This window comes from Vicugna pacos, chromosome 20 (genome assembly GCF_048564905.1).
Source record: "Vicugna pacos chromosome 20, VicPac4, whole genome shotgun sequence".
NCBI lineage: Eukaryota > Metazoa > Chordata > Mammalia > Artiodactyla > Camelidae > Vicugna > Vicugna pacos.
Window position 1 is genome coordinate 7,540,006 of NC_133006.1, and position 15,541 is coordinate 7,555,546.

The 15,541-nt window shown below is 44.2% G+C and overlaps 1 protein-coding gene across 2 annotated transcripts in view; it reads right to left on the bottom strand.

Annotated features, from left to right (window-relative positions):
- Positions 1–12,878, bottom strand: part of FAM83B (family with sequence similarity 83 member B) — a 70,623-nt gene extending 57,745 nt beyond the window's left edge. Inside the window, exon 1 of one of the 2 annotated variants that reach the window (XM_072944797.1) lies at positions 12,804–12,878. The gene's annotated coding sequence lies outside the window, so the exon portion shown is untranslated. The other variant, XM_072944796.1, reaches the window with a different exon arrangement.
- Positions 12,879–15,541: the final 2,663 nt, after the last annotated feature.

Here is a 15,541-nt window from a genome sequence, read left to right on the forward strand (position 1 = left end):
CTTGTCTGGACACCTGAAACTAACATGGTAAGCCGATTACAGCTTTAAAAAAAAAAAGATCAGATTGGTGGATGCCGGGAGGTAAATAAAGGATGGGGTAGGAGATGGGTGGACGTGGCTGTAAACAAGAGCGATTTTCCCGGTGATGGAAACGTTCTGAATCTTGACAGTGTCAATATCAATGTCCTGGGTGTGATAGAGAATTACAGTTTTGCACGATGCTACCACTGAGGGAACTTGGGTAAGGATACAAGGAATCTACAATCTCAACTGCAAGTGAATCTACAATCATCTCAAAACAAATTGTATGGGTGAGAACAGGCCTTGAATAGAAAACAAAAAACAAAAAGATCGTATAGCAGGGAGGGTGACAGCTGTGTGCAGGGTCACACTGGGAGGTTCAAAGCCTGCTTCCCCAATTATTGTGAAGCTCTTTGGACAAAGGACCCCAACGTCCACAAGTCTCAGCTTGGTCACCTGCAGAGAGAAGGCTGACAGCCCTGTTCATGGCATTAGGTCATTCTAAGGAATAAATAAGTCCATGCCCTTACAGTGTTTAGCCTTTACCATAATCATCCTTATTCTATTATTGCTCTTTTACATGTTAACAATCTGTTACAGTATAATTACTTTAAAGATACAAAAACATTTGGTCACAGAGTCTTTTAGGATTCAAAAAAAGCTAGTGTTTTCTGTCATCCCATTTGCAATGTCATTCCCTGTTTTGGCAACTGCAGTATTAAGCAAGCAGCCAAACCTAGTCTCAATTTGTTTATGGTTTCTGATCAAAGAAGATTCGATGAAAAGGCCTGGTCAGTGGGAAAAGACTCCAAGGAGAAGTTACAGCCTTCTTAAATGACTGTCTGAGGTTATGATGGCTTCTTATGCAAGCAGATGGCCCCACATCAGGACTCTGACTGAAAGATAATACCAAAAAGGTCAGAGTCACCAAGGTCTCCGAGTTCTTATTCCCAACTTCTGTCGTAGGCTGTTTTTATTCAACTACTAAATGATGTTATGGGTTCAACCGTGCCTTTCAACGAAATATGTTCAAGTCCAAACCCTCAGTACCAGTGAATGTGATCTTATTTGGAAAAAGCTCTTCTTTGCACAAGTAGTCAACTTAAGATGAAGTCATATTCTATTAGAGTGGGTCCTAGTCCAGTAAGACTGTCCTTAAAGGAGAGACAAGACATAAATGCATAGGAAGAACTCCAAGTGAGTAGAGAGGCAGAGACTGGAATACCCATGATTTCTGGGAACACCAGACCTAAGAGAAAATCACAGACAGACTCTCCCCTAGAGCCTTCAGAGAAAACGTAGTCCTGAGGAGACCTCGATTTCAGACTATTAGCCTCTAGATCTTTGAGGGAATAAATTCTATTGTTTTAAGCCAAAATAGGTGGTATTTTGTTATCACAGCACTAGGAAGCTAATATACAGACACATAAGATTGTCTTTGTTGTAAACCTTAAAAAATGTAAAACAAAGGAATTTAGTAAAAAATTAATGTACAATTCGTAAGTAATTTCAAATGTCTTTTTTTCTGGTTTATATGCTATTATAAAACCAGTTCTCTGACATAACTTCAATGGCTAGCAAATTTCATTAAGGAACATTTTACAGTCTTTCAAATATTGAGAAAAGAATGCCTCAAATCACTTTTTTAGTGGCGGGAGGACTGACTTGATGATATACATCAAAACATCTACTTAAAGAAGGTGAGAAAGTGTTTAATGAAAGATGTTTCAGAACATCACTGTCTTATAAAACCATGGGGTATGGTGCACAATGGAAAATCATAATCAAATTTTCTTCAAATTCTTAGCTGCCAAGATTATGTTTAACTTCAATTACCAGAAATTTAAGGTGACAATTAAAACATTAAAGAAGCTACTATTAAATTAAAAATTGACTGTAATACTCAAGCTGCCAATGGCAATCTGATACCTAATTTCGGCATCCAATCTTATTAAAAGATTTTAAGCTAGCTTCGTAGTAACATATAACAAAATGGCCCAGTAGTACGGGTCAAAGCAAGCGAAGGGCTACATGCATCGGTGGTACAGTCAGTCACAGAGGGTGGGGATCAATGTCTCATCTCCACGCACGGGTCACCAACAGAATCACCCATCTTTATCAAATTCATGAAAAGGACCAAACTACCCAGCTCCAACTCATTTTATAAATCCCAAATGAAAATGACATTTGCCCAAAGTCTAATAATGTTTCAGTTCCCTTAATCTCCTTTAGTTAGAGGATGGGGGGATCACTTTCATAGCAAAATAATTCCAGGGTTTGTTTCTATCGGCTGCTCTTCAATATATGTACATCCCCAGTCTAAACTGTAGTTCAAAATGTAAGAATATATAAAGGCCATCCGTTTACATTAATGACATTAAAACATAATCATTCACGACCATCTGGAAGGATGTACTGGGTAACTCTTGTAGAGAAATTTGTAGGAAAAAAGATAAACCCTTAATGGAGAGAACATATACTCAACAGTCTGACTGCAGAGGCGTATTTCCATGCGTGGCTTCAAATGCAGGTGAAATTAAAGCAAATTACTCTTTGACCAGCATCTAAACTATTCCTGAACTATGTTTTATCATGATATTACTACTCCAGGAACGCCAGTGAATGGAACAGGTCATCTTGATGGGCTGTAACTCATGCTGTGCCAAAGGGCTCCGTCTTGGCCGGGTCCTGATCAATGTGTTTAACGACTACTTGGGTGAATAAATAGAAAAGGCATTGATTCAGCCTGCAGAACTGAACAACAGCATAAAGAAGACGCCAGAATCAATATTCCCAGTTATCTCAGAGTGATGAAATAATTAATCAACATGAACATGATTAAACCCCATACAATAAATTTAAAGTTTTGAATTCACATTATAAAACTAGCTATACAATTACTGGATTGAGTAAGGTCTGGGGGCAGAGTGTGCCCCAAAGAATAGTTGAAAAATTGGAATATGCGGTCTAAAGGGAACAGTAAGGGTGACCTGTAAAAGGAGTCTTCAGTTACGCGGAATGGGGAAGTTGAGTTATTTTAAGGGCAAATGACAAATCACAGGTTGGCTCACTGACAGAGTGGGAAAGATGGCCCAGTCTGGACTTCGGTTCCGGCACATCTTGCTTGTAAGCCCCGCTCAGTCATGTTGTTTCCAAGCTCTAAACCCCATGTTCCCCACCAGGAACACAGGTAAAGTAACAGTCCTGATGGCCAAGGGTGTCTATCAAGTCTAGATGAGACAAAAGCCTTACTCTACACCTATCATAAAAACTGCTAGCGATGGTTAGCGAGTAACACAGGGAGGGGTCTTATTTAGTAATAAGGCCCTATTTCTCTTTTACTTTCTTACTGAGCACGCTCTTTCCGCACATAATCAAGCAGAGAACTTATTTTTGGACAGAGTCCTACAACATGGGACCAGCTGGGTTCCGGAGCACCCGTAGCTTTCAAATTCTAACGCAGTGTTTATTTTTGCCGCTGGAAAGATCTCAGATTCCCACAAGTGCACTAACTTTGCTTGGAAGTAGAAGGGTGCTTAGGGAAGCTTTTTTTTACTCAGGATTGACAAAGACCTGCCTAAGCTTTCTCTTCCTGGATTCTCCTGAGTCAGCCTTCAGAGTTCAGCTTCATTTTTTGGAAGCTAAATAAACAACATTATACACACCCATCTGCAAACGCCGGATAAATAAACAAACAAAAAAAACCCCAAAAGTCAGGGGATGTCTCTAGTAGTTCTTTTTAGTTACTTTTTAATTTTTTTTTTAATTTTTGGGGGGGAGGTAACTAGGTTTATTTATTTATTTGTGGAGGACTGAACCCAGGACCTTGTGTGTGCTAAGCAGGCAGTCTACCACTCTTCCCTTCTAGCAGTTTTAATAGCATGCAAAAACATTCTTCTGTTAGGTAGGATGTTCTACAGACAACAAGCAGGCTACCAAACTACATAAGAGCAAAGCTATAATCAATGAAAATCCATCCGAAGCCAAAAGGAAACACATAGAAATGAGAGTGGTTGTCTTGGAGTGGTGGTTCTGTAGGTGATTTTTTAAAAACTTTACATGTTTCCGTATTTGCCAAATGTTTATCAATTAATATGTCTGGTTTGCATTGCATTGGGGAAAAAGGAAGTTGATAAACGAAGTACCCCAACAGTTTTTTTTTTTAATATCTTCCTCTTTTTTCATTCATGGATTAAGTTGACTGTAACAGGTCATTCAAAGCCCTGCATATAAAAGAGCTTAATCATTCTTATAGAGCAACACATGAACAAGGACAAAATGTCCAGAAAATACAGCCTTATGGTTACTGGGACCATAACGGAAAGGAAAGAAAAACAAAAAACAAAAACTACACGTAGTTGATGAGGTCTTAGTAAGTTGGTTCGGCAGACACAGGGTCAGCCCCAACTCTCAGGGGCCAGGACCAGACTTGGAGCAGGGACTGCCCACTGCACTTCAGGGCACGTTATCACATCTCATCCATCACTTAAAGGGCTTACTCCCCACCTTCTCCCCTGGCCCGGGAGTTCTGCGATGGAGCCGACTGCCTCTGCCAAGCACATTCATTAACGCTCAGGATGTGCATAACTGTTAAGTGATAGGCTATTCATATCCTGCCCTAATAAGTTACCGGAACACAATGAGAGCTGATTAAAGTATGAAATATACACTTTTTAAACAGTGCTAATACCCGCGCAGAACTTTTTAAGGTTGAAGCACACATTTATGTTAATGGAGGTTAGTTTTTGAGAATACAAAATATTATCTATTTGTAAAGCACTTTGAAAAGAATTATTACAAACCTGCCGAGCACTGTGAAAGTAAACAGATGATAAATCCATAGATCTCTGTCAAAAACCAGAAACACTAATTACAAATGGGCACACTGTCAGAAGACTGGGGGTGTTATCAAGTGTCGCTCGGGGATTCTCCCCAAGATGTGTGTTCTGCAGACTCACAGACATAGTAAACAATCTTATGCTCACCGGGGAAAGGGGGTGGAAAGGGATAAATTTGGGAGTTTGAGATTTACAAATGTTAGCCGCTATATATAAAAACAGATTTTTTACAAGTTTCTTCTGTGTAGCACAGGGAACGATGTTCAGTATCTTGTTAATAACCTTTAATGGAAAAGAACATGAAGATGAAACTACGTTTGTCTATGCATGACTGGGACATTGTGCAGTACACCAGAAATTGACACACTGCCACTGACGGAGCTTGGATTAAAAATAAATAAATAAATAAATAAATAAATAAATAAATAAATAAGCTAGTTTCAAAAAAAGATTCGTGTTTTGAAATGTGTACCTACGTCATTCTCCTGTTCTGGCACTCGCTGTTTCACCCGCCTGAAATGCTCCTCCTTCTCACTCCTATCTTCTCATATGTCACCACCACAGAGAAGTCTTCCAGGCTGCCCATTTTAAGAAGAATCCATCCCCTCTGCCATCCTTAATTCTTTATTTAGAATAACTTATAGCACTTATCATAATGTAAAATAGCCAAGGTACCTGTTTACCTGCCACTGCCTGTACCCCCCTCACTGGAGGAGATGCTCCTGGAAGACCACCAAGCAGGTGCATTCTAATGCATCAGTGCCCCTGCGCTTTCGGTTAGCCCGCACCACCGCTGTCTTGGATAAGGTCTGTTGTCTTACAGTCCACCCACGTCAGGATCTATGTTCCGTTCTTCCCTCCCCATGTAAAGACAAAGGAGAAATAACTAGGAATCAATTTCTGTCTCTCCAACCATCCATCCCCCCAACTTGTTTGCCTTGCCTCTCCCCCCACTTCACAACACTCACCCTCAATTCCCTGATCCTGCAGGAATTGAGGCTGAGGGTCCTTCAACCTCAGTTTTTGAACATTAGGAGAATTCATAGCACAGATGATGTATTCAGATGGAAACACCACAAGCGACGCGGGTCACCTAGAGAGAAATATTGAACCCTTGTTATATGCCTTCCTGTCCCACCTTTCGGGTCCATTTAAGACAATAAAAGGTCCATCTTGGTACATGTTGACATTTACAGAGCGACAGGGGCTGTAAGAAAACATAATTATGTGTTCCAATGTGAACTATAAAAGTGGCTCTCCAAACACATTTAAGGAAAACAGTGTACTTCGTCTATGAAAAGTGAAAGTTTGTAAATAAAATGTCTTCAGAAAAATGTATTTTGCACAGGTATGTTGGGGAACAGCTCTCAAAAGTCAAGGTGCTATAAATATCGAGTGGCAAAAAAGCAATCTCAGACTGTTAAAAAGGACGGGCTTAAAAATAGTAATGATGTGGAAATTGTGAAATCAGACACAAAAATTTATTTAATTAAAAATGCCAAAAATGTAAAATGTTAATAATGTATCTCACCTGGAACAATAGTAGTTCTAATTTGTGTAAAAAGGCATATTAAAAAAAATCAGAACCTCTAACACAATGTCCAGCAGTCTTTTATCAGTCTTTTCCCTCAGAAGTCATTTAATCAAGTCTGCTAAGATCACTATATTACAGTTGAAAGAAAGGGCTTCTCTTTTATTTTTTTCCCAGAAACTCCTCCCCAAAAACTGGTTGGAAAGCAAATCCACACTAGTTCAGACCTTTTATTGTTTTCTAAATAAGCTTCTCCACTGGCTCCTTCCTTTCACTTGTCTATAGCCTCGCACACGTGGAAATGAGTCAGTAAGGCAGAGAGAAAGAAGGACATTTTTTTAATGGGTAAAATGCTGCTGGCTTTGTGAAACGGACTGGCAGGTTTTGTGGATTACACGTGGTCAGGAATCTGGGTCCCCTGTGATCTCTCTTCCTAACGGCTTTCATGCCTCTGACCGTGGTTCTAACCCGGGAGACTCCAATGACAAAGCTGATATTTATAAAGCTCTTCTCACAGCCCCCTAGACCAGACCTGAACCAGAAAATGCACCTGGCAGCTCTCTGTTTTGTTTCTCTTTGTCCTTTGGGTCAGTGTAACAAGGAGGGAGAAGAGGAAGGTGTGGCCACATGGGGTCCCGAGCCTCACTGGTGATGTTCTGCTCTGCATAACGTGTGTGTGTGCGTGTGCGTCTGTGCAGGTGTGGAAACCTTGCTCTCCCCACTCCTCTTCTGCTCAGACTTCCAAATGATCTCAAAGTCAGGGCTCCTCTCTTAGCCTTGGCTTCTCCCCATAGATGTGGCTGGTACTTAACAATCCCTTTGATTCTTTTGTATATATATTTTTGTTGAAGTATAGTCAGTTTATATTTATACTGTAGTCAGTGTAGACTTGTTGTTTATCGGATTTTGTGAGAATCCTCCTGTATTTCAAAACAAGAGACGCTCTGCCAGAGTTCAGTAGCTGTTCTGTGCAACTCAGTGGCTTTGTAGATGTAATTTTGGTGTGTTTGTGGGAGAGGGCGAGCTGGGAGTCTCTCTACTTCACCATCTCCTCAATCCAGTCTTTACTCCATCAATTAATAAATATGTCAACTCACTGCCCAGGAAGTCTGTCAGCATGTCAATACATAGTCTCGGTGACATCATTTCCCTCTTTTTACTGGCTTATTTGTGATTTTATTTGAATATTTTATTCCAACTTGAACTTACAAGTTTTTGGAAAAATAGATACATGAAAGTCTCCACGGTAGTGATAAAATGCTTATCTAATAAATGGAATATAACCAAAGAAAAGATGAAAATTATAGGATATGCCAAAGAAGGCAAACCTTTAGTTTTAATCACATGACCATTGTGCCCGTGTCCCACTGGGAAGGCAAAGAACGCATTTTTTCAAATGCACAAAATGCTAGAAACGTATTGTTAAATTTTGTATGTAGCATTAAAGGGTAGCCGGTCATTTTACTGATAATACATTTTGGCTACTAGAGAATGAAATTCCTCTTGTAATATGTTTAATTTTTTATATAATTGGATTTTACAGATTTTTAGAAATTTATACTGTACCAAGATAGAGACCCAGACTGAGAGGGTGAGATGACAGATAGAAATGAAGAAAGATAAACAGATAAGTAAGTGAAAAGATGGAGAAACAGACAAGCAAACAGAAGCAGGGAATGGGAGGGAAGGGCAGAGAAAAGAAAGGTGAGGTAGGAAGAGAAAAGAAAGGATGAGAAGGAGGAGTAAAGACCTGAAGAGAAAACTGAGGAAAAGAAAGAAAGGGAGGAGAAGGAACAAGAAGGGACAAAAAGAAGCCAGAAATGCTAAGATTCGACAAAAAGGTTCAAGGGACCGTAAGAGATTAGAAAGCAAAGGAAGGGTAGAGACGGCAAAAAAAAAAAAAAAAGACCCGAAATTATCAGGGAACACTGTCAACAGTTCCTTACGCTGAAAACACCTTAGCTTTATTTCATTTTTTTCCAAGAAATAATTCAGAAGTTACCTTTATTTGAAAAAAAATACATTTTTCAAAAAACATCAGGAAACAGCTGTTGCATGAGTCAGATGGGAGTGGGTATATTTGGAGCAACGTGCTGTCTAGAAGTAAAGCCGTCACTGCTTGTGCGTGTGTGTAAATGACAGCCCAGACAGACGTCCCACGGCGACTGACTCTGTTACAGCCAAGGAGGTGGAAGAAGCCTCTTTCTAGTGCTTTGAAAACTGCTTTTTCTTCCCCAAGTGAGTCATGCTTATACAATCGGAGAAGCCACCTGCTAATAAACAGAGAACTAAAAGCCTTTGAAATGAAAATCTGACAATGGAAGTGGAAATAACGAGATTCCTGTGATACCTGAGGGACACCTGAGTTACCGTCAATAAGAAGCGATCACACAGAACTTGAGAGCAGAACGAGGTGTACTGGGGTGATCATGCCCCAGACCCTTCCCAGCGCCAGTGGAAGACCTGAGAAGCCAAGAGAATTGAAATACTTTGTCCGAAATCGCCCATGACTCAGGTCCGCTAGGGTGCGATTTCACAAAGTGCTTAATGAACATATACAATCCCTGCTGGGACCTTCAGAGAGCAGGAAGGAAATACTAAGTAAAGGGATTGGAGCCATTAATATCTGTTTGTGTTTATAATTATTATCAGGTCCCTGACTGTGAGCATCCGGAGATCCGAGAACAAAACCTTGCTACCCTCATATTCCCAGAGGAGAACGCATTGCTGGGTGTGTAACAGTCAACACGAGTACGTTTAATGAGTGGCGAGGGCACCAGACAAAGTTAGCACCTTTAAACATCATGACTACACAGCTTTTGTAGAAACTCCTTCAAATAGGCCAGTAACATGGGGGTTACACTGGACCCTACGCCAGTACGACCTGACCTTCCCCAAGGATGGGTGCAATCTACAAACTGTCTGACACATAGCTCAAAAGATAAACGGCATGAGCCTCTAGGGGACATCTGGCCTCACTCCTAAGGACAGCGTGAAAATAAGACGAAACACACACTGGGTAGTCATTAGATGTCCCCAGAGGAAAAGGTTCCTCACATCAGTCATGATCATGTGTTGAAGTACTTCCTACCAGACATGCGCCCAGTGGGTTGAATATTCCTTATTCCATCATTTCTCCCAACCTGCCCATCTTCCTCACATCATAGCTGCTGAAAACATCTTTGGCCTCCCTGATCCTCTGCGCCTACCTCCTGTCAATGCAAACCTCCTGACTCCTTAATAAACCTTCCTTCCCTGGAGCAAACTTGCTCTAGCTCAAGTTCACCTCCACATACACCCCTTCAACTGGAGCTTTCCCCCATCTCCCATGTCAGGAGCCCACAGCACCCAGTCTCCCACCACTGGCTGTGCCAGTCCCCATGGGAGCCCTACTCTACTCTTGTGGGCTGGGATGGGTACCTCGAAACAGTGCCAAAGGCCACCGGCTCACCCCAGGGGAAGGAAGGGCTGCCTGAAGGCTCCCTCACATTCTCTCAGTGAAATGTTGGTGGATTTAATGATTGATGGAGCTTGGACCCTCCTTGTATCAAATTTAACCCATGGGATCCTTAAAAGGTATCACTGAGAATTCTGTTCCCAAGGTGGGCATGGAGTGGGGGAACGTATTCTGATTTTCAAATGACAAATTCACCCACAAAGTGCTAAAATGCATTCCACTTCCAAATCAGAAACCATTCAGCGAACAAAAGTTCAGTTTACACGTTGTGTTTAACAGACTCGGCGAAGTTGTGAAACATCCCTGCAACGCCCCTATTCGGCAAGTTCCAGGGGGAGAGACATGCAAACTTACCTAACTAGCTGAGCAGGGACAACTCGTAATCTTACAAATAATTAGTTAAGTGCAGCTAAGTGGAGCCTTTTCCAAAGGGCTCCTCCAACCAGATTTACATTCTAGAAGAGGCCTGATTACTGGGATCACATTTTCAACACATGATTCTCCAAACCTGAAGGATGTTCATTATGTCTTGGAAACTCACAGCTGTACAATGGAATTGAACGTGACACAGGGAGCCTGGGTAAGTCACAATCAAGAAAACCTCCACCACAGACTCTAAGGGGAAAGAATGATTAATGAATTACCCCGTCCCAAAGAGTTCCATCAGTTACAGTTAAAGTAATGCGCTGCAGAGAGTAATCAGGGAAGACATCACGGAGTCAGCATCAGAGGTGTGGTTTGCCTCCATCACCCTCCGTGATCCCTTTCAGCAGTTGTTCAACTGGTGGTGCTTCCCACAATCAACTCAGAAGCATCTGGGACCTAGAATGTGCCAGGATCCACCCACCCTCGAGGGCAGACTCTGCCGGTACAGCCAGCACCTTTCCCGGGTGTGGACACCACGTGTACTGTCAGCCCAGAAGCAAGGGGTGGAATTTAAAACTGGAAGGTGTGGGAGTCTCTATCATTCCAAGAAAGTGTAAGAAGAAAGTGAGAAATCAAGCAGTACGAAGACCCTCCCCACCCCCAACCATCTCACTCTTTGGTTATTTTGGAAAAACCAAGAAAGACCAGTTTTCTCTTCTAAGTCCCATTCATCGCAGTTCCCTTTCCTAATTCTTGTCAGCACTGACTCAGCCTCCATCATGGATTTCCCCAGGGCCCTCGCATGTGTCAAGGGGTGAGAAAGGTAAAGAGGGGAGGTGCCTGCCAGGAACCTGGCAGAATGTCTATCACTGGGGATTCTGGAGATGGGGGAGGGTGTAGCTCAAGTGGTAGAGCGCATGCTTAGCATGCAGTGAGGTCCTGGGTTCAATCCCCAGTTCCGCCTCTAAAAATGAATAAACCTAATTACCTCCAAAAAAGACTGCCTAACAAAAGGGGGGTTCTGGAAAGAAGCCTGTTGGACACCAACGTCTCGCCTTGACTGCTCACCACCAGCGCGGCTCTTTCTTAAAGTTCTGGCCTCCTGTGCTCTTATCTCCACTGGGCCTGAGATGCTGTAATGTACTTTATTTATTTATTTTTTTTTAACTGAAGCACCGTCAGTGACAATGTGTCAATCTCCGGTGTACAACACAATGTCCCAGTCATGCATAGACATACATATATTCGTTTTCACGTTCTATTTCATTAAAGGTTATTACAAGATACTGAACACAGTTCCTTGAACATAGAAACTTCTTTTTGGCTCATTTTTATAGATAGTGGCTAACATTTGTGATTTAAAAGCTCATGCCTCCGTGCACAGCCAACGCGCGGTCCCGCGGTCCCACCACCACCTCCAGCCTCCTCCCTATAAAGCATCACTGTCTCTTTACACCCGTGATTCCAACAAGTGACACAGGCAGTGTCTGCTTTCCCACTTAGGCAGGTAACAGTTCTCCCAACACGACAGAGCATGGGCTAAGGTCTCCATGTGACTTCCCAGGAGCCATCTCCTCTCCTTTCAAAGCCTCCGCAATCCGGAGCAGTGGTTCTATAAGTCTGACAGGAACCAGAGTGACTTGGCGACCTCACCAAGGTCACAGACTCAGGCACAGGGGGATTGAAGCTGGAAAAGCACTAATCTGGGGGCAGATGCGGGATCGGATACCAACAGGAGAGTGCGTTCAGGTCGGCGTTGATTTTCCTTTTGGAGTTCCCTCCCCCACGCGGGATCTGAAGGATCTAAACGCCGGGTGCACCCGCGGCTCCCGCCTTTTCCCCGCGCTCCCCTCCCCGTCCAGCCGCACTTCCTCCCGGGAAGCCCCCCCAGACCCTCCCCACCGCCGACCCGCAAGCAGAAAGGAAGCTGATCAAACGTCCACCGCGGGCGGCGCCGGTCCCTCGGGGACGCGAACCCAGCCCGCCCGAGACGGAACTTTCCAAACTTTCCAGCTCACTCTCAACTACCCGCTGAGGGAAGAGAAGCAGATGAGAAAGAGGAACCGAACCCTGCCATGCGCCAGTCCGATCCCCGCGTGCGCCCGCGGGAGGTCCGCGCCGCCCCCTCCCCGCCGCCCCCGGGGGGTCGCGGCCCGCGCCCCCCGCCTGCCCGGAGGGGAGGGGAGCCGGGCCCCCCACTTACCGCGGGGAGCGCCCCGAGCCGCGCGCAGCCGCGCCCGCGCCGACGGTTCGCCGCCCAGGAAGCGGAGGGCGAGGGAGGTGGGGAGTCACCTGCGCGCGGCGGGCGGCGGAGGGCAGCTCGGTCCCGCCCGGGCCGCGCCTCCTCCCGGGCCCAGGTGCCGAGCCCAGCGAGGGCGGGGTGGGGACCGGCCGCAACAGGTCCGGAGTCGTGTCGCTCCAAAGCCCGCGCAGCCAGCCAGCGCCCCGGAACCTGTCTGAACTCAGACACCCAACCCTCCACCAGCCAAGGAGAAAGCCTTTCTTTCCTGTCCGCCCTCGGGGCGCCCCGGCAGTTGCAAGTCCCGACATCCCGGCCGGGCGAGCAGAGCCGGAGGACGGCCGCGCTCACCTGGGCCGGGGGTGAGCTCGGAGGAGCGGCGTCCGGCTCCCATCCCCCGCGCATCCGCAGCTCTGGAATGTGCTCGGGGGAGGCGGGGGGCGGCGGGGTGAGAGCCAGGGTGGGGCCACCCCCAGGGAGGGGGCGGACTCGGCTCCCGGGCGGTAATTCCCCTCGCTGCCGGCAGTGCGGCTTCTTAGCCCCCCGTCCGAGTGTGTCCAGGATTGGAAGACAGCGGGAGGCGGAAGGGCGGGAAGAAAGTGCTTGTGAATTTACCTGTTTATAAGAAAGAATTTTAAACATCATCAAAGATGTGGGACCGACTTTCGATTGCCCTGGCTAGTGGCTTGCGGTGAAAAGGCGCTATTTGAAATAGGAGTGCCGGCGCGAAAAGCAGGTCACTCCAGGCGGGGTGCAATGGAGCAATGGTATGGAATTGGTTTTAATACAAAGTAACTGCAGCAATTAATAAAACTCATTTTACATTTTCTTGTCTGCATCGCAGTAACTCTGTTTTAACTGTTTCTAGTAATTGTATAATCACGGGGTCTTCCAAGATACAGCCATTTGCAGCAAACGTTAAAAATGCAACCTCGTACGGGGAAGAAGGAAACACGTACGGGGAAGAAGGAAGAAGCATATGTTAAACTTCTGGCTTGATGTCTCTATTACCCAAAGCTGGAATTGACTTTTGCTTGCATTGTTTTGTGAGGAGGCGGGTGACAAGATTTTCTCATTGAGTTCTGCTTGGAGGAGGTCCCTGGGAATTGAACCCGGGACCTCCTGGGTGTTGAGCATGCGCCGTACCACTTGAGCTATATACCCTTATCCCTGGAACTGATTTTTTAAGTGACTTTTATAGCTATTTGGCCCAGAATAAAACACTTGGGGCAAATGTTAACCTTTGAGATTTGAGTTAGCCCCTGCCTGATGAGTAGCCTTTGGAGAATGAAATTTACATATGCTTCACACTGAAACAGAGCAAAGGTCAAAGGTAGGAAGTAGAAGTAATTCCCGGCGCAGCGCATAGCTAAACTTCCAGACCGTGGTGTCTGTGATCTGTAGTTTCCTTTTTTCAGCAGCATGTGGAGACTTTTCTGGTTTTACACACTTCACTTTTCTTCTTGTTTTTACTAAGTTCCATGTCTCAACTTTTAACGTTTTTGCAGCTCTGGTCTTCGTTTTTGGCCTGCAGTCCTCTGGCTGATTCAATTTGTGTTCTCTGTGTGGATCCTCACTTTCTGGTGTTCAGAAATAATGCTGGATTAAAAGAGCAATATTTATGAGCATTCTGAAACAGCTTCTGTAAATACACACTTATCGTATTTTTTAAGCCAGAATATGTAAACTAAACAAATTAAAATGGGCCCGTGGGAAGTTGAATTTTACTAAGATATGCATTCATGCATAAATCAAGTGAAATCGCCAGGAAGGATATCTACTAAAATGTTAATTATTCAAAGCAAATAAAAGAGAGGAAAATATGAGTAAGAGGAAGAATCCATTAAAGGCGTTAATGCTCAGGGCTTTCCATCCTTCACGCGATGAGAGAATATGTAAAATTGACCTGATACCTTAAGGAGCCTACAAGTTAGGTGAGGCGAGAGGAAGCGGGCCCAGGAAAGGGAAGATAATAGTACAAGCCAGGAATTTTCAGTGGAAAGGCCCTCCGTGCTGAACCAGGTAAGAGGAAGAACTGACGAACTGCTGAGATCACTGGGGAGTCCTGAACTTCACAGAGCGGCTGGAATTTGAATTGGGTCCTGATGGATGGAACAGGCTCGGCAGGAGAGGGAAGTTGATGTATAACTAGACGCTGAAAGAACAGAGTTCAAGGCTAGACGTGAGAAGGTAAAAGGGAATTCTGGGACCATACACATCCGTTGTCACATGTGGCCATGGGCATGGCGGGATGTGTTGGAAGGTAAGTTTAGGAATAAAGTTTAGAGAGGTTTCCTCCCCTATAGGGTGAGAGCAATGTTATTTACTGCCTAGGACTGTTGTGAGAATTACGAACTGGAAATAGTATCTGTAAAACCCGTATCATGGCATGTCGAGTGCTAAGACCACAGTAAGTGGCCACTATCATTATACTGAAGCTCAGATTGTGAAGAGCCCTGATGGCTACATTGAAAAACACAGACCTGTCTCTACTGATGGTGAAATAATGCCTAATCTAACAGACGATTTCATTTGGATAAATTCTCGAAAGAGCTGGGGTGTGAAAAGTTTGACAAGGGTGAGGCAGTGAAAAAGGAAAGGAGACCAGTTCAACAGCCAATGAGACTGAAAATCAGTATGATTTGGGAATCAGATTGGATGTGGACGTCAAAGGCAAAGAAATAAGAAACAGGCGGAGTTTCAAGCCACTAAAAGTTATCAGTGGAGGGAAGGAAAAAAATAAGATAACCATGGATGTGAAGGTAGGAAGAGGCAGGAACAGGGTCACAGGAAATTTAGTTTTAAGATATTGGGGACCTCTCTAAATCTATAGGCACTCAGAGAAAGATTGTGGAAGGAAAATGGCAAAGGACAGAAAGAATAGTGGTAAGGAACTAAGTCCAGATATGGGAAAGCACACATAAACCTGTCTTTTCATATGAAAACTGCCCAATAAATTCTCAACTCCATGATTTCTTTTTTCCTTTTCAAATTTTTTTTCGGGGGGGGGGTAACTAGCTTTATTTATTTATTTGGTTTTTCAGTGGAGATGCTGAGGTTTGAACCGAGGACCTCATGCTTGCTAAGCA